The sequence below is a fragment of the Ovis canadensis genome, chromosome 5 (genome assembly GCF_042477335.2).
Source record: "Ovis canadensis isolate MfBH-ARS-UI-01 breed Bighorn chromosome 5, ARS-UI_OviCan_v2, whole genome shotgun sequence".
Lineage (NCBI taxonomy): Eukaryota > Metazoa > Chordata > Mammalia > Artiodactyla > Bovidae > Ovis > Ovis canadensis.
In genome coordinates this window covers 67,321,645-67,335,457 of record NC_091249.1, presented here as the reverse complement: position 1 = coordinate 67,335,457, position 13,813 = coordinate 67,321,645, and the positions used below count along the sequence as shown (strand labels likewise).

General features: G+C 40.0%; 1 long non-coding RNA gene across 1 annotated transcript in view; it reads right to left on the bottom strand.

Annotated features, from left to right (window-relative positions):
• Positions 1–335: 335 nt before the first annotated feature.
• Positions 336–13,813, bottom strand: part of LOC138440431 (uncharacterized) — a 94,900-nt gene continuing 81,422 nt past the window's right edge. Inside the window, exon 4 of the long non-coding RNA XR_011257025.1 lies at positions 336–1,344. This is a non-coding gene — a long non-coding RNA (uncharacterized lncRNA). The remainder of the gene's footprint in view (positions 1,345–13,813) is intronic.

The following is a 13,813-nucleotide window of genomic DNA, read 5'->3' as shown; positions in this document are numbered from 1 at the left end:
GTATACACATACATAAACAGATATACACATATGCATTCACTGGTGTGTGTGGGGGGGGGGGGGCGAGTATGAAGCTTAGGAGAGGGATGAGACCTGAGGTATAAATTTGGAGATAGCATTTAAAGTCAAGAGAGGATGTGGTCATCCTGAGAGTGAATGGAGCTGTAGTGGCGGTGGTTTAGTCGCAAAGTCGTGTCCGACTCTTTGCAACCCCATGGACTATAGCCCACCAGGCTCCTGTCCATGGGATTTCCCAGGCAAGTATACTAGAGTGGGTTGCCATTTCCTTCTCCACGAAACTTAGCACAGAACGCTGGAACATACTAATGAGAATATTTACCTGTTTTAATTTTTATTATTCTTACTAAACCCTCCTTCAGCTCTAACTGTATGCAAGGTACAATGTTAAGCACTTCACATGCATTATCCTCTTTAATTCTCCTAACAACTCTGTGCAAAATTGACTACTATCCTTCTTGTACAGAAAACAAAACTAAGGCTCAGAGGAATTAACCAGCCTGCCAAAGTCACACAGCTAGTCTGCGGCAAAGCTGGGAATCAAGCCCAGACAGTCTGACTCCAGTCGAAGCAGCCAGTCCAAGCTGATGTAGCAAGTTTGTGGCAGAATATGTCTGATAAGCTGCTCTCTTGGCTATGCTGCATCTGCTGATTAAGTTTTTTCGCTTCCATGCAGCTCCTTGAAGTGCAAAATCAGACTTGTACATAGAGCATCCTGATAAGGTGCATACCCTCAGGCCAGCCCCAGCTTACACATCCAACCTCATCTCTTCTCTCAACAGTGGCGAAGGTTCTGAATTCTGTTATCTTTAGTGTCTCTCTGGTGCTCAGCGTAGGACCTGGCCCTGCTGCTGTGGACCGATCAACTGCAAGTCCACTGTGACCTCACTAGCTTATCTTGATGATAAGAGTGAGAGTGAGAAGGGAGGTCACATGCTCATTGCAGAGTTTGTCAATTCAGGCTGACAAGAAACCCACCTTTTGGAAATCATGCAAGACAGAGGACTTCTGTTAGATCTATGATACAATGCCTTGTCTAGGGGGATTAGTCACAATGGAGGACATGAACTGGAAGGTGGTCAGCATCTATTCAAAAGGCTATGTTTGGTATTAACCTGCCCTGGAGTGTGGCTATCCTGTGGCTCTTCTCCTCTCAAAGAATGGTGTTTTGCTGTGTGCTATACCTAGGCAGGCACAGAAAACATTGTGCGGGATCTCCGCCACCAGACTTCGGAGATGTGGCAGAACCGTAACTGGAACCTTTCCGAGAACTATTTGGTAAACATACTGTCAGTCCTTGGTTTTAAATAAACTGCCATCAGCCATCTGAAAAAGACAAAATGATAACAATGTATTAGTACCAAAATGCCAAGGGACACACACCTCAGAACACTAAGATAGGCAACACCAAGCGTGATCTGTAGCTTCCATCACTTCCATTTCCCAAGTTGTTCAGGAGCCTGACATAAAGAAGACAGCTCAGGCTTAGGAGTCAGATGGGCCCGGGTCTGAGTCTAGTCCAGATGTTCTGTAGTGGGGACCTTGAGCTCGGTGCTCAGTGCCTTAGCACCCAGTCATCCTCACTCCTAAAGCAGGAATAAGACAGTTCCTACTGAGTAGGGTTGCTGTGAGGCTATAAACCCAATAGATGTGAAAAATACCAATATCAGTATAGGAGCTGAGACATAATATGTGTGGTGGATAATAGCCCTAGAGATGATGGTGATAATGGTAGCAGTTGTGGTGGTGATGATAAAGATGACAGTTATGCTAGTGGAGGTCATGATATTGTTCATGATAATAGTAATGATGACAGTGATGGTGATAGTTATGATGGTGGAAGTGATGATGCTGATAGTAATAAATATCATCATCCAACATTTGAGGACCTGGGCTGGGCCCATAACTCTGAAGGGTATACGCTAGAAAATGAGAAAGAATTGCTGTTTCAAAGAAGAATGTTTGGTAGATTAAATTAAAATACTTGGAAAAACTTAACTACTCAACAGCTTGTTAATAATTATTAACAGTTAGAATATTTAACATTTATTCAGTGTTCATTGATGTGTCAGGCATGGCACCAAGTAGTTCATATATTTCATTGAATCCTAAAGATACCCCTTTGAAGAATAAAGTGTAATTGGCTCCATGTCAGATTAGAAATCCAAGGCTCAGAAAGATTAAGTGTCTCATCTGCAGTCACACAGTAGGAAAGTGATAAAGCAAGAATTCAAGCCCAGGGCTCCAGAGTCCAAGCTCATAACACTTACATCATAATGCCTCTGTCCCAGCTAGACATACAGTAGCTTTTCTAAGAGGGAAGAGGTCAGCATGCTCTGAAATATTAGCAGGTACATAGAGCTTATGCTGATGGTTCTTATGAGAAATTCACACAAATAAATAAAAGTGTGTTTGTGATACAGTTGAGACTCCAAACAAGCAAATCACAGATACATCTTCTTGGCCCTACACAATAATTCTAACATGTAAAACTAGGAGATCTCAACTTGGAAATCCAGGTTTCTTGCTTTTTTTTTTTTTTAAAAAACAAGTTGAATTGTCTAGAAAACTGGATCATATTCCAGAGTGGTTTCATTTAACTGGAATGGCTGCTACTTTTAGCTCAGGTATTCATTGCTAAGCTTGTCCAGTGCCCCAAACTCCCTATTTCTTTTGCCTGCAAACTTCCCTTGTTTGCACACCTGGCCTGGTCCTATTGATTTGCAAAGAGGGTCCTGCTGTTGAGGCTCACATGCAGGCCCAGGATACAGTTCAGGTGGGAATTAGCAAAGCAGAGCTCCTTCCCCAGTAAATGCCAAAGCCAAAGAAAGAGAAGAGGACCTGCCTTCCGATGGACCAGCTATCTCCTCCCAGGGAAGATGGTCTGTTTTTGTAGCAACTGGAATTCACTCTGATCAGCTCCACCATCAACCAAGGGCTCTTGGTCACCCATTATCTGTCTTTCCTACCCTCCTTGCTGGCTGCTGGTCATTAGTTCCTTTTTCTCCCTTTCACAACGATATTCTTACCTCTCTTGTGACCCATTATTTTTACTGTGGTCTTTCCCCGGAAAGGGTTTCAGAAGGTTATTTTTCTCTTGTTTTCATCTTTATATAAGTAGTTCCCCAAGAGAACAGGACCCTTGCAAGATAGCAAAATAATGTAAGACTTCCTTGTAAGTCTTAGTTGAAAAGAGGTACAGATAAATTAAAAAAAAGATAAGCAAACATCTCATTTGTATTGCGCACAAATCTACTATTTTGTCTGATCTTCAAAGCAGCCCAGGGAGGTGGGCAGAGTGGGAGATACATGTGCACTTCTTGAAGACTACAGCTCAGAAGTGAAGTTATCTCAGAGGTTCAGTGATCAGTAGGCCAGAGAATATGGATTGGTGCCCATGTCTGGCCTGGGGTGAGTCAGCACAGACATGGCTCAGCTCCTGCCTCACCACTTAGTGTACCCTTATGGACCTTTGTTCTGGGAGAACTGAAACCAAAATGCTAAGACCAACAATCTGTATGTTATAATGCCCTTCTTTCCACGAATGTACCAGGCCCTGTGCTGATCCCAGGCTACACAGAAAAGTCCATGTGAATAACGCCAAGAGAGGAAGAGAGGATAGCTCAAGTGCTGCGAGAATACCACCTTGTACCTGTATGGCTTTTTATGATTTTTAAACACTTTTTAAAAATTATTATTTTCTATTTTTGGCTGTGCTGGTCTTTGTTGCTGCGTGTGGGCTTCCTCTAGGTGCTGCAAGCAGGAGCTACTTTTCATTACAGTGTATAGGCCTCTCATTGCGGTGGCTCCTCTTATTGCAGAGCACAGATGCTTGGCACACAGGCTTCAGTAGTTGCAGTATGCGGGCTTGGTTAGGTGCAGCTCTTGGCCTCTAGAGTGCAGGCTCAGTAGTTGTGGAGTACAGGCTTACTTGCTCCACGGCATGTGGAATTTTCTTGGACCGGGGATCAAATCCAGGTTCCCTGCATTGGCAGGCAGATTCTTTACCAATAAACTAGCAGGGAAGTCCTTTTTTATGACTTCTAAAGTCATTTTGAAGCAATCTCATATGCTGAAGGTATTCCCATTTTACAGATGAAATTGAGGCTATGAAAATCTCAGTGACATAACAACTAGCAATCTGTAGAGCTGGGACTCAAACCCAGGTCTTAACATTTTGGGATCAATGCTCTTTTCACTACTGATACTTCTAGCACCTAACGGTACTTTAGCACATAGTGCATGCTCAAGAAATGGTCACCCAACCTGAATTAACACCGCATCCCCTCTTGAAATGACTCAAACTACCTAACATCAACATTTCTGTTTTATGGCCAAGAAAACAAGGCACCTCAGGAATCTTGCAAACCTATGGCTCACAGTCAATAGTGCCTGAAATTAATCACTATTGTTTTCACCTAAAGCAATATATGAAGCTAGAAAAATGAAAAGAAAAGGAAAAAACACCTCTGCAGGGGCAGATAGCAGATAAAGCCTTTTCTTAGGTTTGTTGACATTCTTCTTTGCCCAAGGACAATCTGTTAAGAAGAAAATATTTTTCTTCAAACTACATTCCAGACTCAAAGTTCAGTACTGAGTCTAAGTAGAAGTGAATTGCTTAATCTTCTTCTAGTCTTCCCTGCCCCCAGGTGAGTTTCCAGGTCTTCCAGTGAGTATGGGGAGCCTCCTCCTTGGTTATTGTTCTTCTTTGCAGTTCAGTGGGAAACACACAGAGAGCAGTTTGATAGGAAAACTTTGGCTTAGTTTGGCCCACGCATCAGTACAGAAACAAGGATGAGTGATTCAAGAGCCAGTTCTATGGTTTGAGCCTCCCCTGTTGGAGGCCTGGCTGGTCCAGGAGGATCTGCTACCTGATAGCATTTTCTGACCTCATCTAGCCATCCTTGCAAAGGGCCAGGCCCCAGTCACTTCTCCCTCTGGAAAGGGCTGCTTAGACCCTGGCAAGTACCAGAGCTCCTGGTACTAACTCATGAACTTCACAACCTCCTCTGCCCTTTCTGCTACTTGGCCCTCCCTCCTTGCCTCCTGTTCAGTCATCTCACCACCACTCTCCGAATTGATAGGCACATGGATGGGTGATAGAACTGAACAGACAACAAGAGTGTGAAATCCAATAAAACAAAGGAGAGGGTACTGCAAAGGAATACAACTTTTTATATTTAATTTTTATTTTATATTGGAATATAGTTGATTTTACAATGTTATGTTAGTTTCAGCAAAGTGAAAGAAAAGCAAAGTGATTCAGTTACACATATACATGTATCCATTTTTTCAGATTCTTTTCCCATATAGGTTATTACAGATTAGAGTTCCCTATGCTATATAGTAGGTCTTTATTTATGATCTATTTTATATAAGCATACTAAGTCAATTCATATTAAAATATATATATATAATATATAATAGTGTGTAAATGTTCATCCCAAACTCCAAATTTATCCTCCCCCCTTTCCCCTTTGGGAGCTATAACTTTGTTTTTGAAGCGAGTCTGTTTCTGTTTTGTAAGTAAGTTCATCTGTATCATTTTTTTAGATTCTACGTATAAGTGATATCATATGATATTTGCCTTTTCTCTGTCTGACTTGCTTCACTTAGCATGACTATCTCTAGGCCCATCTCTGTTGCTGCAAATGGCATTGTTTCATTCTTCTTACAGCTGAAAGGATCCCTTTGCACATTGGACCACATCTCCTTTATCCATTCCTCTGTGGGTTACTTTCACATCTCGGCTGTTATAGACAGTGCTGCACCGAACATTGGAGCATAGATATCTTTTTGAATTACTCTTTTTTTCTGCAGATATATGCCCAGGAGTGGGGTTGCTGGATCATACGGTAGTTCTAGTTTCAGTTTTTTAAGAAACCTCTGTACTGTTCTCCGTAAATGGTTGTTTCAGTTTACATTTTTTGATGAAGGCCATTCCAGCTGGTCTGAGGTAATATATCTCATTGCAGTTTTGATTTGAATTTCTCTAATAATTAGCATTGTTGAGCATCTTTTCATGTGTTATGTCTTTTTTTTTTTGGAGAAATGTCTATTTAGATCTTCTGCTTATTTTTTAATTGGGGTGTTTTTTATTTTGTTGGGGTTTTTTTTAGCTGCATGAGGTGTTTGTATATTTTGGAGATTGACCCCTCGTCAGTTGCTTTCTTTGAAAATATTTTCTCTTAGTACTAGGTTATGTTTTTGTTGTGTTTATTGTTTCCTTTGCTGTGCAAAAAGCTTCTAAGTTTAATTAGGTCCCATTTATTTATTTTTGTTTCTACTTTCATTATACTAGGAGGTGAATCCAAAAAAGATATTGCCATGATTTATGTCAAAGAGTGTTCTTCCTATGTTTTCCTCAAAGAATTATATAGCATCCAGTCTTAAATCTAGGTCTTTTATCCATGTTGAGTTTATTTTTGTGTATGGTGTTAGCAAATGTTCTAGTTCCCTTCTTTTACATGTAACTGTCCCGTTTTCCCAGCACCACTTATTGAAGAGACTGTCTTTTCTCCATTGGATAGTCTTGCTTCCTTTGTTGTAGATTAACTGACCATGGATATATGTGTTACTTTTGCTATCCTGTCCCATTGACTAGTGTTTCTGTTTTTGTACTAGTATCATACTATTTTTTTAACTTTTTATTTTGTACTGGGGTATAGCCGGTGAACAATGTTGTGATGATTTCAGTTGAACTGAAGGGATTAGCAATTTCTCCCCAAACTTCCCTCCCTTCCAGGCTGACACATAACACTAAGCAAAGTTCAATACACTATACAGTAGGTCCTTGTTGGTTATCCATTTTATTTTATATTTTAAAATTATTTATTTATTTTTTATTTTACTTTACAACATTGTATTGGTTTTGCCATACATTGGCATGAATCTACCACAAGTGTACATTAGTTCCCAATCCTGAACCCCCCTCCCACCTCTCTCCCCATATCATCTCTCTGGGTCATCCCAGTGCACCAGCCCCAAGCATCCTGTATCCTGTATCGAAACTAGACTGGCAATTCATTTCTTACATGATAGTATACATGTTTCAATGCCATTCTCCCAAATCATCCCACCCTCTCCCTCTCCCATAGACTCCAAAAGACTGTTCTATACATCTGTGTCTCTTTTGCTGTCTCGCATACAGGGTTATCATTACCATCTTTCTAAATTCCATATATATGTGTTAGTATACTGTATTGGTATTTTTCTTTCTGGCTTGCTTCACTGTGTATAATCGGCTCCAGTTTCATCCACCGCATTAGAATGGATTCAAATGTATTCTTTTTAATGGCTGAGTAATACTTTATTGTGTATATGTACCACAGCTTTCTTATCCATTCGTCTGCTGATGGATGTCTAGGTTGCTTCCATGTCCTGGCTATTATAAACAGTGCTGCGATAGCAGTGTGTACATGCCCATCCCAAGCTCCCTAACTATTCCTTTTCCCAGCAACCATAAGTATTCTCTAAGTCTGTGAGTCTCTCTTTGTTTTCCAAGTAAGTTCATTTGTATCACTTTTTTTTTTAGATTCCACCTATAAGGGATGTCATATGATATTTCTTCTTCTCTTTCTGACTTATTTCACTTAGTGTGACACTCTCTAGGTCCATCCATGTTGCTGCAAATGACATTATTATTGCTTTTAATGGATGAGTAGTATTCCTATATATATATATATATACACACACACACACACACACCCCCCACATCTTCTTTATCCATCCTCTGTCAATGGACATTTAGGATGCTTCCATGTCTGGGCTATTGTAAACAGTGCTGTGGTGAACATTGGAATGTATGTATCCTTTCGGATCATGTTTTTCTCCAGATATATGCCCAGAAGTGGGATTGCAGGATCATATGGTAGCTCCATTTGTAGTTTTTTAAGGAACCTCCATGCTTTCTCCATAGTGGCTATACCAGTTTACCTTCCCACCAACAGTGTGGGAGGGTTCCCTTCTCTCCACACCCTCTCCACCATTTATTGTTTGTGGATTTTTTGATGATAGTCATTCTGGTTGATATGAAGTGATATCTCATTATGGTTTTGACTTGCATTTCTCTAATAGTTAGCAATGTTGAACATCTTTTCATGTGTCTCTTAGCCATCTGTATGTCTTCTTTGAGGAAATGTCTATTTAGGTCTTCTGCCCACTTTTTGATTGGGTTGTTTGTTTTGATGCTGTTAAGCATCATGAGCTGTTTCTAAATTTTAGAGACTAATCCCTTGTCGATGTTATGCCCAGAGTCCAAGTCCCCAAAACTGAGAGAATAAGACGTCCATAGCAATGCAAAAGCATGAAGGGGTTTTATTTCTAGCTCGAGCTAGGGCTCCCGCCACATCCAACGCAGTGGCGTGGAGCAAGGAGCCCCGAGACCAGATTTACAGTATTTATAGGTTTTAGAACAGAGAGTTGGCAAGGGCTGATTGGCTGCAGGAGTTTCCTAGTATTTACTAATTGGCTAATCTTTATTGGCTGCAGGGGTTTCCTGGTATTTACTAATTGGCTATTGGCTGCAGGGGGGTGTCTTTTACGTCCTAATAAACTCAAACCAGGTTACGGAGAGTATGCTGATTAGACAAGTCCTGGCATCCACAGGGATGACCTCACTGGGCAATGACTCAGCCTTTCCCGTGAGTCCTACCTTAGTCCCTGAAGCCTATCATGGTGTTTGTTAGGTCCCAACAGTCGATCACATCATTTGCAAATATTTTCTCCCAATCTGTGGGCTTTCTTTTCATTTCATTTAGTTTCCTTTGCTATGCAAAAGTGTTTGCATTTAAGTAGGTCCCATGTATTTATTTTTCATTTTATTTCCATTATTCTGGGAGGCAGATCAAAAAAAGATATCACTGCAATTTATGTCAAAATGTTTTCTGCCTATGTTTTCCTCTAGGAGTTTTATAGTGTCCAGTCTCACATTTAGGTCTTTAATCCATTTTGAATTTATTTTTGTGTATGATAATAAAGAATTACCTAATTTCATTTTTTAACATGTAACTATGCAGTTTTGCCAACACCACTTATTGAAGAGACTGTCTCTTCTCTATTGTATAGTCTTGCCACCTTTGTTGTAGATTAATTGACCACAGGTGCATGGGTTTATTTCTAGGTTTTCTACTCGGTTTCACTGACTTATACTTCTATCTTTGTGCCAGTACCATACTGTTCTGATGACTGTAACTTTGTAGTAAAGTCTGAAGTCAGGGAGCCTGATTCCTCCAGCTCTGTTTTCCTTTCTCAAGATTGGTTTGGCTATTTGAGATTTTTTTGTTGTTGTTCTAGTTCTGTGAAAAATGCCACTGGTAATTTGGTAGGGATTGTGATGAATGTGTAGATTGCCTTGGGTAGTACAGTCATTTTGGCAGTATTGATTCTTCCAATCCACAAACATGTTATATCTTTCCATCTATTTATGTCTTCTTTGATTTCTTTCATCAGCATCTTTTAATTTTCACATACAGGTCTTTTGTCTCCTTAGGTAACTTTATTCCTCAATATTTTATTCTTTTTGATGTGATGGGTGCCATACTATTTTGATTACTGTAACTTTGTAGTATAGTCTGAAGTCAGGAAGCCTGATTCCTCCATCTGTTTTTCTTTCTCAGTACTACTTTTGTTATTTGAGATCGTTTGTATTTCCATACACTTTAAAAAAATTTTGTTCTAGTTCTGTGAAAAATGCCATTGATAATTTGATAGGGACTGTGTTAAATCTGTAGATTCCCTTGGGTAGTAATTAGTCCTCTGGTCCAGTGTCTTTCCATTCTTGTTCTTTTCTCTCTCATTGTTTAAATCAGCCAATTCGTATTAAAGTGTAATGACTGTACCAGCATTTCAGTACTACCTGTGAATTTGTCAGAAATGCAGATCCTCAGGTCCCACTTAAGACTCACTGTCTCTCTCTGGGTAGGGCCCAGAAATGTATGGTTTATCCAGACCTCCAGGTGAATCTGATACACACTCAAATATGAGAACCACTAGTTTAAATAATTTCCTTCCTCCTACTGAGGCTCATTCTCCTGAGGCTCATTCTCCTGAATCTGCTCACAGCTCTCTGTCTTCTAATCTTGATATACATGGAGAAGGATTTTGTGATCATGCTAACTGCCACAGAGCCAAACTATCATTTTTAAGATGAGGTCAAAAGAAATGTCAACCTCTGAAAAATCAGCTGAAATTAGTCAGTTGGGTGTGATGGAGAGAGCATGGATTCTCATATTAAATGGCTCCAGATTCAAGTCCACCAAACATTTAAATCCACACCTGTTAGCTGGTGAGGTCTCAGGCTAGTTATTTACATCTCTGTAGCACTGTCCATAAAATGTGGGTAAAAGACCGAAGTTACAGGGCTATTATAAAGACTAACTGAGGTAGCATATATGAAGTGATAACACACATCAATCACTCTGGGAACATTTCCTTCTTCCTTTTCACCCCATCTCCAGTAAAATCACAGTCAAAATAAGCATGTCTGCACCTGTGCGCTGCTCCTGACCTCTCCCAAGGCTTTACCATAGAAGTCAAGGTATCTTCTTGGACCAATCAAAGTATCTCTCAGTCTGTGATCTAATCAAGATGCCCAGCTTCTATCCTCAGGGGTAGAATGTGCCCAATATAAATGTTATGATGTAGTCCTTTTATTTGATCTAATGTTACAGTGACTGCCATCAGAAGAAGATAGAAGTAGGCAGGAAATCTAGAGAATGAAGATTCAATGTTTAAGAATTGTTAATATTCATATAGAACTATCCAACGAAAAGAAAGTGACAGATACTTCATCAGAGAAAGCTAATGATTTTGGAAACAGTTCAAAGCTTTTCCATAGTCTGGGCAAAGCATCTCTTAAAAGTGTTCTATTCCTTTTGTGCTGAGTCTGTACTAATAATTTATCATTGATTGACTTTTACTATGTTCCTGATCCTAAACTATTAAATGATGTATATACATTGAATCCTCAGAAGTAATTGCTATTACCACCCTCACCTCCACCCTCAATATACAGATGAGACAATTAAGATTTAGAAGCTAAAGACAACTTGCCTGAGATCACCAAGATCTAGATTCAAGTGTAGCATTCCACTCCAGAGCCTTAGTCCTTAATCACTAACCCTCAAATTCCTAATTCACTTTCCCAGGTAGCTCAATGTGAAGGAGTGAAACCGTATTCTACCCATGGAAAAGTTTTATGTTTCTACTATCACTCAGTTGCACACTGACTTATTAATCTGTCTCTAGTTAAATTTTCTTATGGGAACTTGATAAGCTCAGGGACAGCTGATAGATTAACATATCTAAAACTACAAAGTTGAGGGTTAGGTCTTGTCCTGAAATTACATTACCAAGGAATTTCCTACTTGAGCAGGCCTGCTGGAGGCATCTAGCCAACCAGCCATTTCCCTTCTTTTCAGTTCAGTCACTCAGTATGTCCAACTCTTTGCGACTCCATGGACTACAGCATGCCAGGCTTCCCAGTCCATCACCAACTCTGGAGCTTGCTCAGACTCATGTCCATCAAGTTGGTGATGCCATTCAACCATCTCATCCTCTGTCATTCCCTTCTCCTCCCACCTTCAATCTTTCCCAGCATCAGGGTCTTTTCAGATGAGTCCATTCTTTGCATCAAATGGCAAAGTATTGGAGCTTCAGCTTTAGCATCAGTCCTTCCAATGAATATTCAGGATTGATTTCCTTTAGGATCGGGTGGTTTGATCTCCTTGCAGTCCAAGGTACTCTCAAGAGTCTTCTCCAACACCACAGTTCAAAAGCATCAATTCTTTGACATTCAGCTTTCCTTATAGTCTAAATCTCACATCCATACATGACTACTGGAAAAACCATAACTTTGACTAGATGGACCTTTGTGGCAAAGTAATGTCTCTGCTTTTAATATGCTGTCTAGGTTGGTCATAGCTTTTCTTCCAAGGAGCAAGCGTCTTTTAATTTCATGGTTGCAGTCACCATCTGCAGTGATTTTGGAGCCCCCCAAAATAAAGTCTCTCACTGTTTCCATTGTTTCTTCATCTATTTTCCATGAAGTGATGGGACCAGATGCCATGATCTTAGTTTTCTGAATGTTGAGCTTAAGCCAGCTTTTTCACTCTTCTCTTTCCCTTTCATCAAGAGGTTCTTTAGTTCTTCTTCACTTTCTGCCACAAGGGTGGTGTCATCTGCATATCTGAGGTTATTGATATTTCTCCCAGCAATCTTAATTCAAGCCTGTGCTTCATCCATCCTAGCATTTCGCATGATGTATTCTGCATATAAGTTAAATAAGCAGGGTTGCAATATATAGCTTTGATGTACTCCTTTCCCGATTTGGAAGCAGTTTGCTGTTCCATCTCCAATTTTAACTGTTGCTTCTTGACCTGCATACAGATTTCTCAGGAGGCAGATAATGTGGTCTGTTATTCCCATCTCTCTAAGAATTTTCCACAGTTTATTGTAATCCACACAGTCACATGCTTTGGTGTAGTTAATAAAGCAGAAGTAGATGTTTTTCTGGTATTCTCCTGCTTTTTTGATGATCCAACAGATGTTGGCAATTTGATCTCTGGTTCCTCTGCCTTTTCTAAATCCAGCTTGAACATCTGGAAGTTCTTGGTTCATGTACTGTTGAAGCCTGGCTTGGAGAATTTTAAGCATTACTTTTCTAGCATATGAGATGAGTGCAGTTGTGCAGTAGTTTGAACATTCTTTGGCAGTGCCTTTCTTTGGGATTGGAATGAAAACTGACCTTTTCCAGTCCTGTGACCACCACTGAGTTTTACAAAATTTTTACCTTCTTTTTTACCACCTTAAATGCAGTACAATTCAATCACAGCTGAACTCAGAGAAAAATTTAGAGTGATTATGTTAAAAGGAATAAGCCCCTAGGAGTTTTAAGGATTAGTGAAGTTAAGGGCTATCAGAAATTCTTTGTTAAAGGTGGCAAGCGGGTTTCATTTCAAGACTAAAACTGGACCACTTTCTTAAACTATATACAAAAACAAACTCAGTAGATTGGTGGTGGTGATAGTTGAATCACTAACCCATGTCCTACTCTTTTGCAACCCCATGGACTGTAGCCTGCTAAGCTCCTCTGTCCATGGGATTTCCCAGGCAGGAATACAGAAGTGGGTTGTCGTTTCCTTCTCCAGGAGATCTTCAAAACCCAAGGATCAAGCCCATATCTCCTGCATTATAAGTGGATTCTTTACTGCTGAGCCACCAGGGAAGCCCCCCAAAATTATTAATAGCTTAAATATAAGTCCCCAAATCATCAAATTCCTAGAAGAAAATCATAGGCTGTAAGTTCTTTGGCATTGGTCTTAACAGTATCTTTCTGGATCTTTCTCCATAGGCAAGGATAATAAAAGCAAAAATAAATAAATGGAACTATGTCAAACAAAAAACTTTTTCACAGTGAAGAAAAGTATCAACAAAATAAGAAAGCAAAACTGCTGAATGAGAAAAGATATTTACAAGTGTTATCTGATAGGGGTTAATATCCAAAATATATAAAGAACTCGCACATCTCAATATTTTTAATAATCTGATTTTTAAATGGGCAGCAGACAAAAACAGACTTTACCCAAGGAAGACACACAGATGTCCAACAGACAATGGAAGATGCTCAACTAATCATCAGTTCAGTTCAGTTCATTTCAGTCGCTCAGTCGTGTCTGATTCTTTGCGACCCCATGAATTGAGCACGCCAGGCCTCCCTGTCCATCACCAACTCCTGGAGTTCACCCAAACTCATGTCCATTGAGTCAGTAATGCCATCCAGCCATCTCATCCTCTG